Source organism: Asparagus officinalis, chromosome 9, assembly GCF_001876935.1.
Source record: "Asparagus officinalis chromosome 9, Aspof.V1, whole genome shotgun sequence".
Classification (NCBI taxonomy): Eukaryota; Viridiplantae; Streptophyta; class Magnoliopsida; order Asparagales; family Asparagaceae; genus Asparagus; species Asparagus officinalis.
The window spans coordinates 12,216,222-12,237,098 of NC_033802.1; the positions used below are offsets into that span (position 1 = coordinate 12,216,222).

The 20,877-nt window shown below is 35.1% G+C and overlaps 1 protein-coding gene and 1 long non-coding RNA gene across 2 annotated transcripts in view; one reads left to right on the forward strand and one right to left on the reverse strand.

Moving 5' to 3' along the window:
* Window positions 1-20,877, reverse strand: part of LOC109824606 (sodium/hydrogen exchanger 2-like) — a 34,320-nt gene that overhangs the window by 8,137 nt on the left and 5,306 nt on the right. The window lies entirely within an intron of this gene.
* Window positions 9,063-11,791, forward strand: LOC109824612. The gene is made up of 3 exons (XR_002242696.1): window positions 9,063-9,279; window positions 10,448-10,505; window positions 11,630-11,791. It is a non-coding gene; the product is annotated as an uncharacterized LOC109824612 (long non-coding RNA).

Below are 20,877 nucleotides of genomic sequence, written 5' to 3' on the forward strand. Positions count from 1 at the left end.
TAAGGGCCCATTAGTTGTTAACCCTAGCCCAATAAGCCCATTAATAATAACCTTAGTTCTAAGGGATATCTCAACTTACCATGTCCACATGTTTCTCACGTAAAGAATGTTAGGTCTTATGTTTATGAGTCTACTATCTAATCTAGTTTTGATAATTAACAAACAATTCCTAACAACATTTGTCGAGTATTTATATTTTCTTGTTAGGTACTCTACACAAAGATCCTCAGTTGGAGGTTGGATGGAATTAAGCTTAACGACGATATCAAGGAGGTTGGAAGGAAATCGGAATGAAGCTTTGCATTTCAAGTCAAGATCTAATATCGCTTCATCCGCAACCAAGGCGAGCTTATTGAAGATCATATTGCTTGGGTATAGTGTTTTAGGTTTATACTTTGTGTGTTTATACTTAGAGCTCAAAATTCATACATATTTGTTTTGATTTATCGTTTATTTTGATTTATCGCCGTTTTGGATTATAGACTTAACAACACGATTTTATATCTTTCCTCAAGGCTATCAATCTATTTTAAAGTACTTCAAAACTTGTTTGAAGAAATTTTATCAAAATCAAGTTTTAACGTTTTCGTATTTTTGAACGGTTTGCAAAATATAAAGCTTTTGAGTTATTGACTTGACGACAATATTTTATACCTTTTATTAAGTCCATTAATCCACTCAAAAGTGTTTTCAAACTTGTATATACTTATTGTGTCAAAATCAGAGTTTTTACGAACTCGTATTTTTGATAATTTTGCAAAATGACGAGTTTTTACAAATGGAAATAGCATTTTCAAAAATTTCTTCGTTTACATGTTCATCTTCATGGTTATAAACGTTTTCCAAAATTTTACTATTTTTGGAGTCAATTTGTTATGTTTAATTGATTTTTCAAAATCAAATTTTCTACAAAAACAGCTCTAGGAAAATCTCATGTATCAGTTCCAGTCGACCAAACACATGACACCGATTGACCGACCAGAAAGAGTTTTCAGCATTTGAGTTCTCATAGTTTTTCAGTCGACTGACACACTTGTATCGGTCGACTGATAGGCACACATCGGTCGACCGACACAAGTCTACCGGTCGACCGAATATGTGACCGTTGTAAAATAACGGCTAGTTTTCCAAAACTTTTTTCTTATTGGTTTTTGCCTCGTTTTTTGTGCTTAGGGGCTGTTGTAATGAGAACCTATATATATCCCTCTGATTTTATTTGCAAAGTTCAACTAAGAAAAGTTTAAATCAAGTTTGTTTATGTGAAGATAGTTTCACAAAGAGAAGGATTTGATTTTCAACATTGAGGAGCTCATCATCAACCTTCTACATCTCTTTGTTTAAGAAGTTTTCTAAACTCTATTTATCTAGCTTGTTCATATTTTAATTATTACATTTATTTGCTAGATTAATTTGAGTTTAGTTTCATTAATACTTGTTATTTTCACACACAACCACTTGAGTTTAAGTTATTTTTACATATTGTATAATTTGGATTGTGGGTGTGATTGAGTGAGCTTACATTTAGTTCTCATCTTGTTTAGAGAATAAATTATCTTTACTTGTGCTAAATTGTTGAGAACACATTGTAATACACACAGACACAGGGAATTAAACCCTTTGCTGGAGTGATTGAGGGCAATGATCATGTGGAGGATTCTGTTTCCAAACTCCTAGTGGTGAAGGGCATCGCTTTTGCTATCTCAGGTCATGGTTATTGTGCAGCTTTTGATACGTGTAACTCATTTATATGTTTATATGTTCACATCTGTTTATCTTAGCATGAGCTTATGGTATGTGTCTCTATTGTGTTAACAGTTACAAAATCTAGGTTCTGTTTCCTTAATAATTCCCAAGACGAGATGATTCGAAAAATATTCTACAACATTAACGACAAATCATTGCTTGTTGTAGCAGAGTATACTACCAACACAAGATGTTGGTCCTTGCCGATGATGTAAGACATATTTACACACTTTGGAATTTCTAATTCTCTTTAATTATCTATTGTGTTTTGTTTACGGAAATCATATTATACATTTAACTCCACATTATGTAGATAATGTAACATATTTTACTTTTTTGTTTGGTGTGATTTTGTTAACAAAGTTTCGTTAAAATGACATTTTGTTCATTTTATAGTATGGATTATTTTTAATGAGCTGTTGATTCAAAAATGGGGGAAGACATATGAATATAATAATTGCTGGTTGGAATAATATACATGCTATAACATTCTAGCACTAGCACAGAATAACTAGTAATTTCTTGAACTGTTAATAGATTATTACATCACACTTGCCTTGTATGAAATGTGAATGTAGGGTAGGGAAATGTTGTTTACAAAACCGAATGTCCACTTCTTTGCTTGCCTTGTATGAAATGTGAATGTAGGGTAGGGAAATGTTGTTTACAAAACCGAATGTCCACTTCTTTGAGTTCAAATAAATGGTGGCCCATTGTTGTTTACAAAACCGAATGTCCACTTCTTTGAGTTCAAATAAATGGTGGCCCATAAGTATTTTATATCAATGAAGTTGGCATTTGCTTAAGTCCCACACTTGATAATTGATATTTAATGTATTTGTTTCACATTTACAATTTATAATCATACTCTACATACAAGGTGGAGTAAAGGCTTTTAATGCTCAAGTCAAATATATTTTATAGCCATTAAGTTGACAAACACACAATATTTGGTTATTTGGTGGCAACTCATTTTCTAAATAAGCACAACTAAAATATAGAGTAGTGAGACACACCTGCCAATGTGATTAGATATATATGTATATATTATTTACATTATGAGTATATAGGCATACAAGGTAAAATCATAGTTTTGGTTTCACTGTTCAATCAAGATGCTCTTCATATGAACTTTTGTGTATTTTAATCTAAATAAAAGTAGGATTATGTTGTACATTGTGTCCAACAAAAGTTTAAACCACTTACAACATAGATTCACTTGTGTATTGTGTGAATCCGCATAGTTTGTATTACATATAAAAGATATTTGTGACATGATACCACAGTTTTATACTCTGTATAACTAAAATAAAATCAATAAATATTCCCCTCGAAGCTGCACCACAGAGGTGGAACCTTGACGGTATATTCTATTTTTCTTTACTCAATTTCTACATTTTAGTGAGTAAATGATCCCTAGTCGTGACTTTGTATCAGACACATAAGAAGAAACTCTCCTCATGAAAGATTTGAAGTGTTCTCCTCAATACAGGTCCAATATTCTTCACATGTGTTCTTTGAAGCTGCCAGCAACAAAGCAGTTATATTATCAGAACCCGAGGCGTAAGCAATCTGTGATATTCAATTTACTTATGTAACATTTTTCTGCAATCACGTAATTCCAATGTTCTTAGTTCTTGCAGTATTGTTTAAGTCTTTGATTTGAAGTCATATGCATATGTGTGTCAGACACCTGCAACATTGGATTCAAACCTGACCATCATTGGATTCAAACCTGACCATCCGGTAAATAAACCTACGTTGTCAAGAATGTTTTTAATCTTTGGTCAAAGCTAAGGTCTAGAATTTTCTTCACTTTTGTGCTCTATAGCAGTTCTGGGGCTCTTGCTAAAATATCTCAATTCAACACCAATCTTTCTACATGTAACATAGTCTCGGGTGATAATGGGGATGAACTAGCAGAATTCACATATGAATTACCCTCTGAAGATATAAGACTCATGATCCCTTCAACGGAGAAGGTGTTGCTCGTTGATCATCGTTGTTGTCTACACATTTTGGATGTGAGCCTTTTAAACTATGTCCTCTCTCTAATTTCTCATTGTTTCAATTTTAACTCACCCTTTCTTAATGCAGTTAAAGAGGTGTGAAGGACAATACAGACCTGAAGTATACTTGCCTTTAACGGATACAATCCTAATGCCGGAAAAGGACATGTTTTTAGGCCTAAGACGGAGGGAAGTCCAAGCATGGGATTCAAAACGGTCCATCTGACAGGATTCGTTGACCACTTGGTCGTCAACTATAGGTACTTTTATTATGAGACATTTGTCAAGGAGGATATTTTTATCCTATCCCATTGCTGCCCGAAACACTGTTGTAATATGTGCTGATTAGGTATATGGCGAATTTTGGGGTACCAAACCCTTCTCCTCTGTTTTTATTTACTTGTTGAATTGCATTCTCTCTCTTGAATGTCTAACTTGCATTTTCTCTCTTGCTAAATTGCATTCTCTCTAGTGGTTATCCTAAAAAGTCAGACATTCAAGAGAGAGAATGTAGTTCAGCAAGTAAATAAAGACAGAGAAGGAGAAGAGTTTGGTACCCTAAAATTCACAATATACCCGATCGACACATATTACAATAGTGTTTAGGGCAGCAATGGGATAGGATAAACATATCATCCGCGACAAATGTCTCATAATAAAAGTACCTATAGCCGACGACCAAGTAGTCAGCGAATCCTGTCAGAATGGACCGTTCTGTATCTCATGCTTGGACTTCCCTCCGTCTTAGGCCTAAAAACATGTCCTTTTCCGACATTAGAATTGTATCCGTGAAAGGCAAGTATACTACAAGTCTATATTGTCTTTCACACCTCTTTAATTGCATTAAGAAACGGTGAGTTAAAATTGAAACAATGAAAAATTAGAGAGGAGATAGTTTAAAAGGCTCACATCCAAAATGTGTAGACAACAGCGATGATCAACGAGCAACACCTTCTCCGTTGAAGGGATCATGAGTCTTATATCTTCAAAGGGTAATTCATAGGTGAATTCTGCCAGTTCATCCCCATTATCACCCGAGACTATGTTACATGTAGAAAGATTGGTGTTGAATTGAGATATTTTAACAAGAGCCCCAGAACTGACATAGAGCACAAAAGTAAAGAAAATTCTAAACCTTAGATTTGTACAAACATTAAAAACATTTTTGACAATGTAGGTTTATTTACCAGATGTTCAGGTTTGAATCCAATGCTGCAGGTGTCTAACACACATATATGTATATGACTTCAAATCAAAGACTTTAACAATACTGCAAGAACTAAGAACATTAGAATTACTTGATTGCAGAAAAATGTTACATAAGTAAATTGAATATCACAGATTGCTTGCACCTCTGGTTCTGATAATATAACTGCTTTGTTGCTGGCAACTTCAAAGAACACGTAGAGAATATTGGATCTGTATTGAGGAGAACACTTCAAATCTTTCCTGATGAGAGTTTCTTCTTATGTGTCTGATACAAAGACACGACTAGGGATCATTTACTCACTAAAATGTAGAAATTGAGTAAAGAAAAATAGAATGTACGGTCAAGGTTCCACCTTTGTGATGCAGCTTCAAGGAGAATATTTACTGATTTTATACTAGTTATACAATGTATAAAACTGTGGTATCATGTCACGAACATCTTTTATATGTAGTACAAACTATGTGGATTTACACAATACACAAGTGAATTTATGTTGTAAGTGGTTTAAACCTTTGTTGAGCACAATGTACAACATAGTCCCTTTTTTAGATTAAAATACACAAAAGTTCATATGAAGAGCATCTTGATTGAACAGTGAAACCAAAACTCTGATTCCACCTTGTATGACTATATACTCATAATGTAAAGAATATATACATATACATCTAATCACATCGGCAGGTGTGTCTCACCACTCTATATTTTAGTTGTGCTTATTTAGAAAATGAGTTGTCACCAAATAACCAAATATTGTGTGTTTGTCAACTTAATAGCTATAAAATACATTTGACTTAAGCATCAAAAGTCTTTACTCCAGCTTGTATGTAGAGTATGATTATAGATTGTAAATGTGAAACAAATACATATTAAATATCAATTATCAAGTGTGGGACTTATGCAAATGCCAACTTCATTGACATAAAAATACTTTTGGGCCACCATTTATTTGAACTCAAAGAAGTGGACATTCGGTTTTGTAAACAACATTTCCCTACCCTACATGGGCCACCATTTATTTGAACTCAAAGAAGTGGACATTCGGTTTTGTAAACAACATTTCCCTACCCTACATTCACATTTCATACAAGGCAAGAAAAGAAGTGGACATTCGGTTTTGTAAACAACATTTCCCTACCCTACATTCACATTTCATACAAGGCAAGAGTGATGTAATAATCTATTAACATTTCAAGAAATTACTAGTTATTCTGTGCTAGTGCTAGAATGTTATAGCATGTATGTTATTCCAACCAGCAATTATTATATTCATATGCCTTCCCCCATTTTTGAATCAACAGCTCATTAAAAATAATCCATACTATAAAATGAACAAAAAGCCATTTTAAAGAAACTTTGTTAACAAAATCACACCAAACAAAAAAGTAAAATATGTTACATTATCTACATAATGTGGAGTTAAATGTATAATATTATTTCCTCGTAAACAAAACACAATAGATAATTAAAGAGAATTAGAAATTCCAAATTGTGTAAATATGTCTTACATCATCGGCAAGGACCAACATCTTGTGTTGGTAGTATACTCTGCTACAACAAGCAATGATTCGCCGTTAATGTTGTAGAATATTTTTCGAATCTTCTCGTCTTGGGAATTATTAAGGAAACAGAACCTAGATTTTGTAACTGTTAACACAATAGAGATGCATATCATAAGCTCATGCTGAGATAAACAGATGTGAACATATAAACATATAAATGAGTTACATGTATCAAAAGTTGCACAATAACCATGACCTGAGATAGCAAAAACGATGCTCTTCACCACTAGGAGTTTGGAAACAGAATCCTCCACATGATCATTGCCCTCAATCACTCCAGCAAAGGGTTTAATTTCATCCTAAGTACAAATGAGAAATGTATAAAGAGATAATACAAGGCATCTTTGCAAGCGACCCAACATTTAAAGGGGAAGAAACAACAACAAAATCCAATACTAAGGCATTCTTGATATCATTTTAGGAGGGGGAAATAATACCTAATAGAAATATATTTGTCGATGTTTAACAGGAGCAAATTTGCATTCCGTTTTCTAATATCAGTACATTTTTGCATTTTTATTCATATTAAATTGTTACATTACATGTCCAGTTTTTAAAAGATGTTCCTTATGTCATAGGTTTCTGAAAATTCACTTTAATCCTTGGCCTGTTACATGGAAAAAAAATTTAGTTTATTGAATTTTCAAGAATCCTATTGTAAGAGAATATTGAACGGGGGAAGCAAAAGAAACATCAGTAAATTAAGTTATTCACTCAGATGGAAGAATTTCCACTTTCTTGATTTTTCAAGCGATAAATAATGCACATTTAAAGAAAGAAGAAAACCTATTATGAAGTATGATCCAGAACATTTGAAAGTCCTAACCTGCAATCTTATGTCATTGAACCTGAAAGACAACCTAAAAAGTCTGTGGCCAATCTCTCGAGACTTCAGTAAGTCACTAATGTTATTAGATTTATTCATTTTTTTTCTTTTTTTTCTTGAGGAGTAAGGAGATGATAAACTGATGGGAGGGAGAAAAGGAGGGAGAAGGACTATGCTACACTAAAAGGCATGCTTTACTAGTTTTTGAGTCTTGTGACATGATGATTATGATATAGTCTTTTCGTTGGTACTTGAAAGAAGAAAAATGTTACCATGCTACTTCTCTCATGGTTTACATATTAGGGAAACATTATTAGATTATCAGATAAGGACTATGCCAAAAGTCTTCTCTGTAAGTGATGAGCTATCAGAAATCATAATCCAGAATACAAGCTACACTTTCACCCACAGGTCAGAATCTATAGACAAACTACACTCAGAAATCATAATCCAGAATACAAGCTACACTTTCACCCACAGGTCAGAATCTATAGACAAACTACACTAGAAAAGGCAGAATGTTTTGAGATGCAATTGTTGGGTCTAGATGTTGTTCTTTAAGAGAAAGTTTAACAATGGATGATAAACATTTGATATTCTATTAAGTACCAGATGATGGTTAATATAGCCTTTGACAAGTTTGAGTTCAAACTGGGTTATAATGTATTAACCATTTTGAGTTTCGACCTTAGCAACCATTTTGTGATAGATTCTAGTATGAATTGGCTCATGTGGGTTGGTCAATTTCAAATTGACCTGCATCTATGAACCCGCTTGATTGCCATCTTTGGATCCAATCTTCAGACCCAGAGAAAGAGACTGCGAATTTTTCACTGAAATGCACATGTTGAAAAATAAACTAAATGTGGTTCCTTGCTCTAGTCATCCTAACACCATAAACTAGACTCTTGTTGCTGTGAAGAGAGAAAGGAAGACACCAGAAGAAAATGATGACATCCGTGTAGACACAGAGGCATCAGAAAATTCAAAACTCACAAAAAAGAACAATAATAAAAGCTCTCTTTTTTATAAGTTGTAGTTCTCCCTAAATTATAAAGTTACTTTTGCCTTCTTTTAAGTTAATCTATATGACAAAAACCCTCAATACTTGACAAGGTTACCAAAAGCGCTAGTCGGACCCGACGCCTAGAGCCTAAGCACCTAGGCGGGAGCTTAAGCAGGGCCTAGGTGGTTTTCCTATTTTTTGTTTTTTAATTACAATTGATAGTAAATGTCAATATGTAGAAAGTTTGAACGCTGGACTGACACCTAAGTAGATTTCATTCTTCGTTTAAGTAGCGGTGGAGGATCTGAAGGTTGGAGGAGATAGAGGTGTTCATAGTTGGATGGAGGAGTGTGGAGGAGGTTGGAAGACATGGAGGCTGCAACGAAGAAAATCATGACTAAGGCCGAAAGGGTTCAAGTCCACGTTGGCAGGCAACACTCTCCTAGGCTCTTTGAAAACCTAGGTGTGCAACCTAGGTACCACCAAGACACTAGGCAGGTGGCCCAGGTACCGCCTAGGCCTAGGTTTATGATCAGGTTGGCTAGGTGGAGGCTTTTTAAAACATTGAGATATAGTTTTAACTCGTTAAATGTAAAGTCAATCCAACTTGTTACTGGAGAAATCAGCAATTTGCACTTGTGATCACTTCTCATTTTTTTTTCAGGAAGATATCTACAGCCAACCTTTATAGAATTTATTTCACGCATGGAAAACTTGATTTATAGTAATAAGCTGCAATTTTATTGTCATATTTAACTATAACCGCGTGTTTCATGGTTATTGATTAGAGCTGGTAAAAGCCAACCACTGGAGATTTTAACTGCATGAGCTTGCACGTACTGTGACCAATAACTCTCTACTCAACATCAACCCCTCATCTGGTGAGGCTAGAATGCCTCCCACAAACATACAATATCCTATGGCAGGTAGACTTTCTATGCGAAACTGAACATACCAGATAAAAGAAATGGTGATCTAATAATTTGAACTATTCACCACAAATTTATACAACAAGTCACAATGGAGTATTGTTTTTTGAATATTGGTTTTTCTATAATTTATGAATGAAAGCCTGTTGAAATACCTATTGTGTGCAATGTAGGAAATTGCCACATTTGTCCTTAATATGGCAAAATCTTCACATTTGCACAAACAGGAGCATCACATGTTTATGATGCAACCAGCTTATCTCATTATTGAGAGCCATGACTTACTGGCATGGGACAGAACTAAGACGTTGATAAATGTATGAGAACAAAAAGCAACCAAGTGTACAACATGCAACTAAGAATCCAGCAAACTAAGAAGCTTAAATCTTTATGCATGAAGTCTTAAAGTCCCTTACCACTTCATCAAACCTTTGAAGTTGTAGTGAGGGTTGAAGGTTATAATTTTATACTCTAACATGCCCCCTGCCATTGAACTTGCTGAAAGCATCTGGTGTGCGGACTTATTCCATAGCTAGTTTTCTTGATTTGTTCTTTATGAATTGTTGTATGAAGTGGTTATCATGTTAGCATTATCCTTATCTCTTATGATTTCATAATGTAACTGATTCTACTACATAAACAGAGCCAGAAGTTTTTTTTCCCACTCGTTTGGGTGTGGCCACATGAACTGAATAATTAGCTTGTATTAAGGTTCATCTCTGGGTAATGGAGATGTCTGGAATTGAATATATGTTCACTTGATACTTCATACAGTTACTTCAAATATTCAATAGTCAACAACTTTCAGCTTATTATTTCTGTTTCCCTCCTATGTAATCATCCTGCGGATGCCATTTCTGAAATATTACTGGAGTTGATGGATAATTGCAGTGAAGCTTTTTTTTTTAAATATATAGTAGCCAAGATCCCCAAAATTAGCAGTACTTCCTGCTGTAATTAGAATCTGTTAAGTGATTTATGGTTTCAGAGCTAATATTTTTCTCAGTTCTTACAGGTAATAAATTATTAGTGTCTTGCTACATCTTACTGTCGGATGTCTTGCATCCATAGAGTTTATGTAGAATACATAAAGTTCTCTGCAACTTTCTTTCATGTCATTTAATGTTTCTCGACTAATTTCTAATTTTTACATTTTATGTTCAAGGTTTGTTGTAATGCTTGCGGCAAACCTGTGAAAGCCAGTCAGTTTGCAGCTCATGAAGGTTTCAGCTTTTACCAATTACCTCCTAATATTGTTGATATTTATGTTCATGGTAATTCGTTGTTGAACTGCCCCGTTGTTCCCGCCTCGGGCAGCGATTGTCTTATGCATCTTAATACATGCCACCCATTATGTTGATATGTGATTCTGAAAAATCATAGCTTTTCACCAAAACTACTTATTAACACGCAACCGTGCGCATCTTATCTTGAATGAATGTGGGCATATCAGTAGCTAGTAAGTTTGTAAAAGCAGCAGACTGTTACTGTCTGGCTACTAACCGCTAAATGTCATCTAGAACCAAATTGTCAAAAAACAGGAAAAAAAACATTAATACCAAGGTTCTGGGATTGGTTACATCTATCATTTTTTTCCATTCAACTACTATAAGTGTCATCTACTCGGTTAATAGCGTTGCAGAAGCAACGAGGGGCACTGTAGCAACCAGAAGAAGAGGAGAGGAGGAAGTTGAAGAGAAGTGATAGGCTTGGATTTCTAGCTGAATGTAAAGAAGAAGGTATCATGAATTAAAAAGTGAGAGAGAGAGAACCGATGAAATTACTGCCTGTAAACAGTAATTCTCCCCGGTCTTCACTGGATTCACCTTATTTGCTGGAGGTACTGGTTGTTGAAGATAGACACCTTGAGAAATGAGTTCAGATATGCTTTCATCCTCATCTTCTTTACTGCTAAGTGGAATCCCCTAGGTTCTTGGTGATCCTATTTATCTACAATTTCAAGAAGTATAAATGCTTATCCAATTGTGAGTAGAGTCAAGAGCTTCCAAGTGAATATGGACTAATTAATAATGTAGATCTAAATACCCACGAGAAGATATACTGATTGATACGATGAATTTGGTCTTTATCTTTGAATCTATCCTCCCTTGTTATGCTCCAATCTATTTTTGAATCTTTGAATTTGCTTTGAGGCTGATTTCCTTTCAATGTCCCATTGGGTTTGTTTTTCATATAGAATGTCTAATCCACACACCACATAACACTCAATGGAACATGCATATATTAGCTCGTTTGTTAATCTACAAAACTTAAGGTATTATTGGATAAAGCATTCTGGAGGTCAGCATACGCATCATTTCCATTAAATCAACTTTTGATTTTGCAGAGCGTTGCAAGTCAATTAGCTCTAAGGAGAATGCTGACCAGGAGCTTTATGGTGGTGCTGATCAAAAGAAACCTTCAAAGAAAGGGAGACAAAGAATTCAATTAACCAATGGTATTATACTTGTCTTCATTATTGTTTCATCTCTATGTGATGATCTCTTTATCAATTTTTTCTTCAACTAGTAAGATGACACTTGCATTGCACATGTTGTTCCCTCCTATTGTTGTACAAAGTCAAGTCGTAAATCGTACAATAGCAAGGTTTTAAATATCGGATGTCGGGTTCATGTCGGACGGCTAAAAATCATGTCGGATAGCGAAATCCGGGGATATGTCGGGAGACATGAAAAAAATATGGGATTGTCATATCGGATGTTGTGCGTATGTGTAATATAAATATCATAATAAAATTCTACTGTCTAAACGTATAAAAAAGCAAATAACTTATGATATTTAGGGTTGATGTTGAAGGAAAGATGTGAGAAAAAAGACTCCGATATTAGCAGTTAAGAAGAGAGAAGATCGCCCGATGTTAATGTCAAAGGAATAGCTCGGAGAAGAGACCGATGAGATGTCGAAAAAGAGAGAGAAGATGAGTGACGAATATTATTTCAATCTTTTTTTCCATTTCCCTTAACTATCGGTTTTTGTTTTTGAAAGTAATATTAAGACAATCAAGAATTTAAACCCAAAACTAATTAGATAAACATAACCAAAAAATAAAAAAAAAATTAGCTAATTTTTTAGACTAAAAAATCGACCGACATTTCACCCGACATATCCGTTCAACATATCTGACATGTCCCCTGATACATACATCTGACATAAACTCTGAAAATGCAATACGCATTGCGAAGCTCTATATCGTGTCGGTTGACCCTTAAATCCGACATGTCGGCCGGCATGTCGACATTTAAAACATTGTACAATAGTTTGATTGTGGTGACTGGTGAGTGCTTGGAGAATATATGCATCACTGCACAGTATCTAAAACAACCAGTAACACAAATTTTTGCCAAGAAAAACCCACATATCAAAAGTTGAGATGCATCATTACTATAGCAACAATATTTGTATTCAATAAATTTAGAAACTCACATATCAGACACCAACTAACCATCACTAAAATTCAGAAGTAATATACCAATGCAAAGAGTAAAGCTCAATAAATTTAGAAACTCACATATCAGACACCAACTAACCATCACTAAAATTCAGAAGTAATATACCAATGCAAAGAGTACTTGTCCACCAAACTTTGTATCTCTTCATTATGCTTTGAGATTTATGCTACACATCAATGCTATCTTTGAGATTTGTGCCTTCATTTATATTACATGTTAGCACAAATCTCAATGCAAAATCAATGAATAAAAAAGTTGGTGGACAAATGGCTCCTATCCACTTAAGCTTATAGGAGTTTTACTCCCATTGCAAACTCAATAAACTCTTTACATTTTCTCTTGTTCTTTTTTAATAAAAAATTAGTTTTGGGGGGCTGAAAATAAATTTGGTCTTTTAGGTAAGGTTAAGGGGAATTTAAAAAATTAGGTGGATTTTATGCTACCCCAAGGTTAGGATGGTTTACTGAAATAAAAAAGTCTAGGGGTTTAGTGCAACAACCCAAAAGGTCAGGGTTTTTTTTTAAATTAACCATATATTTAGTAGTCTGCTTGACATGTGTCTTCTTCGGGTCACTTGCATCCCCTCTCTACAAAATCCACATTGGACCTTAATCCGCAAAACTGTATTCCTGGATACTTATGTACAACTCCAATGTAATGAATAATTTGCAAGAAGATTAGTAGCTCGTATAACATAATTATATATAAAGCATGAAAATTTTAGCTACTTTCATATTATTTATCAAAAAGCTAGAAAACATAATCATATCATATCATACTCATTGGTCAATATTACCCTTGATCATTTTGGATATTACATTGTTATCATGTCCTAATTAATATGTTTAATTGAGTCATCGATCCACTTTGCTATAATATCATATTGTAATTGATTACCTTATCTTTAAATGTTGTTGTTCTAATTAATATTTTTAAATATTATTATCCTATCCTAATTGATTACCCCATCTTTAAATAGTTGCATAATTCTAACTAAACTATACTCTTCAAACTGCTCCTACACTACTACACAAATGTGTGGGGTCCTTCCAACTTTGATTGTCATCAATGTTGATGAGTCATCAAGGACCCCACAATGTTGGGTGTAGTAGTTGGGAGTAGTTTGTATATTATAGTCTAGTTATTACTACTCTAAATAGAGCATTGTGTATAGTCTAGTTATCACTACTCTAAATAGTTAACTTTTGAGCCCTTGGAAATCTAACTTCACCCAGTAAATAAATTTAAGAAAATGCACATTGAAACTAATGAGTTGTGTAGAAGAAAAAAAAGCTAAAGATGCTGATCTAGGATTTGAATAATATGTGATGTGAGAACACATGATGATAGGGTAATATGGATTAGGCTAGAGTTGGGATTTGTGGCAGAGCTAGGAATTCATAGTACTAGTGTCACTATATGTATATAAATTAGACATTATCAGCGATTATTAGAGATATATAAATTGACGCTATAGCTAATGTTTCTCATATTCAATATGTCAGGAACTTTAGTGAGATACAAGAGAAATATTTAACTAAGTACAATTACAATTAATTCTTGCGTGTCACCATGTTTTGAAATTGCTGCATAATTGACTCATTCGAAATACAACTAAATAGATCTTTTTTCCTTTTCAATGTAAATTATTAAGTACCTAACATTTAATAGGATTAAAGGTTTGGACGCTTTGGACCATTACGGGTTTGGGTTTGGGTTATCTAAATTATCAATGGGTCACTATCCATTATTTAATTTGATAATAGGTTCACTAATGAATCAAATGCTACGATGTACCTAAGGAGCTTTTGCTGGAGTTTTGAGGGTGGTGTTATGTGACACACCCTCTTTAAGGTACCTTCGCCCTTGGTTGAGATTACTAATGGTAGAAGAATGCAGGTAAAAGAGATAAAGAAGGCATAAACATGTTTTCAATTTTGTACAGCATTTTCTAAATTGGGCCAGAGTGAGGCTTTGAGTCATGAATTGTTTTCTATTTAGACTAGCATTGGCAATAATTTCAAAGGACAATATACAGTGGTTTGCTAATGTTTTTTATAAATCTCTAAAAGGAAGAACAATATGAGAAAATAATAAATGTGCACAATAAGGAAAGAGTTACATAAAAACATGATTTGATGAAGAAGTTGAAAAATGTCATGAAAGACAACCAATCACATGACTACTTGGACAAGAACAAAGCACGAATTTGATTCTCCAAGAAAATCTTGGTTATTGATGCAAATACAGATTTTATACCAATATCAAATTCCACAATATGATGTAGTTTTTAGGGATACATATGGTCAATGTTACAGAAAACGCTAGGCAAACTAAGCGTTTGAGCCGAGGGCCCGAGGCCTAGCGCCTAGGTGCCTAGGCGTTTGACTACTTTTTAAATTAATTGAAAAACATCCGAGGGCCCGAGGCCTAGCACCTAGGTGCCTAGGCGTTTGACTACTTTTTAAATTAATTGAAAAACATGAATTAAGTTCATGAGAAATTGCAACAACAACAATAATAATAAATGACAATTTTAGATCCATAATTAACCATGCATAAAAATAAATTGTTAGGTTTTTGAACAAAACAGTGACTTAAAACAAAATAACTAATTGCAAAAGTAACTAAAATTGAACAAAAATACTTAATAAAATAAAAAAGTGGAAAATTAACAAAAAGTTAAAAATGACCGTCAATAGAAGGAGAGGGGGACTCATCGGAGGTGGCTGGAGAGGGAGAGGTGAGGAGAGGAGGTCGCTAGGGTTTTTGAGCATTTCGAGAGGGAGAGGTGATGGGAGGAGCATCGGAGGGGTGATCGGAGGAGCACTGGTAGTGGGATCGGAGAGTGAGGGGCGCCAGAGTGCTAGGGAGAGATGTGGGGAGGAGCTTCCATAGGGTTTTTTTTAAGAAAGCGGAGGGCCATAGAGATAGTTGGGGGGGGTTGAGTTTCTAGAGGGGTGGGTTGAATTTAAGGATGCAGATTGAGACGGGTCGGGTCGGGTTTTAGACATTAGGGTTTTCCTCATTAAAGGCTAAGCGGGCCGCTTAGCTCTTAGGTGGTTCCACCGCCTTATTATTGGCTCGCTCCTGGCCAATTCTAGGTGCTGCGTGGGCCGCCTATGCCATGACGTCGCCTGTGGATGTTTTTTTAAAACCATGCATATGGTTGTAGAAACATCAAAAGTATATATTGTAAAGGTTATAGTAGGAGCAATGCAAGTAGGTAATCATACTCATGGTTAACATGTAGTAGAAGGTTATGCCATATAAAAGGCACCACATTCTATAGAAGCATTAAAGCAGGAGTTAAATCTAAAATTAGTACGATGAGCAATAAAATATCACCAATCATTTTCCATTTTTTGTGTTTTGACCATGATCATATCTGATAAACAGAAAGAATTAGCTTTACATTTTCTTTATTAAAAAAGGATTAAGAATGAAACAGTTAATAAATTATCAGAACAGAAAAAGCACATATTTCAAACATAAAAGAAAGAGGCTGGCTTATATTATTAAATTCCATGAATAGCCATGTATTATATGCGCTAAAAACAATATTGCCCAGCACCATTAAGAAATAAAAACTATTACAGCAGTCACCACAACAAGTATCAATTGTCTTGAGGACATCATTTCTTGAGCCCTTGTTTGTGGTGTGTGCGCGGTTTGAAAGTTTGATAGAAATTGATCATTGGTTAATGCTTATCAAAGATTTTGCAATATTTTTTGAAAGGTTATTAGAAGTCATTTCTGAATACTTAGAAGAAAGGGTTATGTTTATATTATATGATTATTATTCTAGTCATTATTTTTATAAATGAAAAACTTTATTCACTCACCAAATAGTTATCTTCATTTTGTTGATTCACGAATTTTGTTTCTCATATTTTTCGGACCATAAATGCAGTTTGAAAGATCGGTATTTCTCTTTTCTTTCTTTGTTCATTTGTTTATTATCAATTTTTTGGTATATCTGGTCATTATTTAGTTTATAATTGATTGATTTGCCTTAATATAATGGATACTACAATGTTGTAATATTAAATTCCCTGCATTGCATAGGGTAAAAGTAGTCAAATTAAAAACATAAATAATTACAAGGCAAAAATGTAGTGAAAGTATATCACCTTTGCAAATTTCGTGATCAAACAAATTCAACATGACCAAATCCTAAAAAACCATTTATTCGGATAACTAAATCAACTCCCATGACTTCTCTTGCTTCCTCAAAAAGTCTTTTGGAAGACAAATGACTAGATGAACCCAGTGTTTTTAAAGGCGCTGTGGGGCGCGCGCCTCGGGCGCGAGGCGCTGCGGCGCAGTAGCATAGCGCCCCGCAGCAGGTGCGGGGCGCTACGCTTGCGTCGGGCGCGCGCCTGAGGAGCGCCCCGCAGCGCCTGACGAAAGGCGAAAGGCGCACGCCTCATTTCCAGGACCGCAAGGGTTAGGGTTCGGGTACAAACCCGCTTCCCACATAGACCCGAAATCAAAAAGGGAATCAAAAAGGGAAATAAAAAGGGTTAGGGTTTCTGTACACTCACTTTTTCTCCCAAGCCCCGATATCCACTCTTGTAATCTCCTCTCGGCGGCAGCAACAAGCGACGACGACGACGATCAGCGACGGTGACGAGCAACGACGACGAAGGGAGATGGCGATCGCCGATCGGCAGCAACAAGCAGCGAACAGGTTTTTTCTCCTTTCTCTTTGTTTTTTTCTCCTTTCTCTTTGTTTTTTCTTTTATTTTCCAGTTTTTTTTCTCCTCAACGAGAAGGTTCTCCGTTCTTTTATCTTTTTTGCCACATCAGATTTTAACAGTAGCTGATTTTAACGTTATTTTATTTACTGTAGCTATTTTTACTGTAGCTGTTTTTACTGTAGTTGTTTTTTACTGTATTTGTTTTAACAGTAGTTCTTTCGTTTTTTAAGTTGTTCGTTCTTTTATTTTTTGAAGTTGTTTGAGCAGGTTGTTCTTTTATTTTCTACTGTAGCTATTTTAACAGTAAAAGAAACTTAACTGTAGATATTTTGTACTGTAGCTAATTTAAGTTTTTAGCACTTAACAGTAAAAATTATTATCTGATAGTGCATTTCAAGAGTGCTATAAGTTACTGTTGCTATCATTCTGTTAATGTAGCTATTATTTTGTTACTGTAGTGTAGGTATTTTAAAAGTTCTATAAGTTGACCCAATGATAGTGTATTTAGGTTGTAACTTATTGACTGTATTCTAAAATTTTAGTTATTTTAAGAGTTCTAAAATTTTTGTGGTCTGGAGTGCGCCTCGATTCGCTCGGGCGCGCGCATCGCATTGCGCCTTGCGCATGTGCGCGTAAACTGACTTTGCGCCCCGCATTGCGCCTCGCGCATTGAAAACACTGCAGACACTTAAGAGAAGTAGTTAGTGAAAGACGGGGTCAATTTCAAGAGTGGCATCGGTAGTAAATCCTAAGGAGAGGTTGTAATTCCGATCACTTGAGGAAGGTGACACGGACTAGGTCAACACTTAGAGAAGTGTATTGTGTGATTGCAATAGTGAGTTGTAAACGTTTATCGGCGAGCGTTAAAAACCGATTGGGTAGTATTTTTGTGATATAGTGGAGATTCTCCTCGAGGGTGAGGAGCGGAGACGTAGGTCGTGGGTCGACCGAACTCCGTGATCATTTGTTTGTGTTTGAGTTTGGCATTGACGCACTCTCTCTTGTATATTTTCATATTGTATTTTGTCTCACATATATATCGCCCTTTGTTTATTTTTATATTCTCATATATTACTTGTACACATCATATTGCTAGGCTATTATTAAGTAAGTTTTAATTTAGCATTAAAATCGAATTAGATTAGCAATTACCCTATTCACCCCCCCCCCCCCCCTCAGAGAAATCACAGAGTAATCCGCAGTCTTCTCGTAACAGAAAATAAAATAAAATAAAAGAAAGAAAATCGCCATAGATCCTAACCCAAAAATATAAAAAAATAGTTTTCTAAATCGTGTATAGAAAAAAATTTATATTGGTTTTTATTTGATTTATAAGCTTAGTTGTTTATTATATGTTTTCTAAATCATGTATAGGTACATTTTCCTTGTAGTTTTTTTATGATCCATACCTTGATTGCTAGTGTAAAGCTTATCTGTTAGTTTTCATAAAGCATACATTTGTAGTTAGCTTTAATTTCCACAAACTCCTATGTTTCCTGTAGGAAATCCGCAGGCGGCAGATGTCAACATTTCTGTAGATATGTCGGCAACTCAAGTGTTTGGTGATAGTGGTTAAGGAACTTACACAATCAGTCCTTAGTCCTTGGTTCAAATCCTAGTGCCTTCCTTTTTCTCAAAGTTTTCTTTTGGATCGGTTTTCAAACTAAAACCCGACCCGGTTAGGGTCCAATATCAAATACCAGACCTGTAGGTCTATAACTCAAATTTCAGACCCGTTCGGGCCACTGCTCACTAAAAACCAGTTTTGTAGATTTCTAGGCTATCAAATCAAATATGTTTGACACATTGTGACACTAAACAAGTATGTTAATTTTTTATTTTCCCCTCTTGTTATGATAAATGATGATATTGTTTGATCTCTTGATGCTTATTGGATTACCTAATGCTATGTTCGATCATCTAATGACATTTATTAGGACCAACTGTGTATGAAGACGACTTTCGTCAAAAAAAAATATGGTTCATAAGCGTGCTATGATGGCATGGCTATACCCTCGATGCCGATATCCCGGTGTGAGGTACCCTTGACTATTATTATTATTATTATTATTATAGTGTTGATTAGAGACACCTACCTTGAGTGGACATGTTCTGGGTCTCGGTTATTTTTTATTTTTTTACGAAAGCCGTTCCACGGTAATATTGTAATTAGTGCACAACATTTCATGCACAGTCACTTAAATTAAACAGATAAAGATGAGATTTAATAAAAGAGAATTGGGCGGCGAATATAAAGTGTATATAAGCGGGCTCATGCGCATTCCTGATATTCCGAGTTATATATACAAGGGCCAAGGGCCAATACTTGACTTGAAGCCGTGTTCCCATGACGGTTAACGAGAACCCGATTTATATACGTGAAAACATTCTCCTCTAATTCAAATAACATCTAAAATAATAATGTGCTTGTGTCTTGTGATAGATTTTATCTTGATATCTACAATCAACATTTTTCATTTATTACCTTTAATTGAGATTTTATCTTTTCTTTATACCTGCCACGTACACTTACACGAGCACAATTCCTTCATTTTACATGCTTGTTGGGAGTTTTCTGACTCCTCTGGGGTTTGTGCACCCCAGACTCGGGGGCTGCTCTTTCTTCGTAGGATCGAAAGAATTTTGAGGAACATGCTTAGCAGCAGTGATCACCGTTTATCCTATATGTTCCTCCGTTTCATTTGGTTTAGGTAGTTATTTGATTTAGACTTTTCCTTGAGCCAAATGTGGCCTTCTAGACTATGATGTTAATTTTCTTACTCTTTTCCTCTTTGGATAGTTGTGGTCTTGTAGTTGAACTCTGTTTTTCGGTTTTTTTATACATTTCTTGTGTTGTCGTAGTTACATGCTCTGTGGTGTAGTTGTTGCTATATATATATGTATACAAGATGACCTAGAGGCGTGAACGTGGCCAAATGGTTGCATTGTCGGCCGAGTCACGTTCCAATTATTACCCTTTGGAACCGAGGCGTGACAATTTTACATTGTCTTTTAAAGTGATTAGCATGTCATATTCTGGATCCTCCAGCTCCAATAGTACAGTTGACCCAAATCTTTTGACACTTGAATCATGTCTCTTCAGATTTGAACTCGCTCGAGATGAAAAGCTACATCTGTGGTGTACCATGTACCCAGTGCGAATACATAGGGTAGAACATACACATACAAGTTTTAACACACAGCGAATAGAAGACAAGATAATAAACTGCCCTTGTAAGAAGACAACAGGTAAAATAAACCTTTCCCGAAACAAGTTCCAGAATTTCAACCTTCTTGATCACATGATTCATGCTAAAAGCATGGCCTATGGTTTATTGGGTCTTTGACATAGATACTTGTGTTGCTTTTGACATGGTTCACAGCTTATTTAGGCCAACAACGTGGTGCCTTGTTCTGACAAA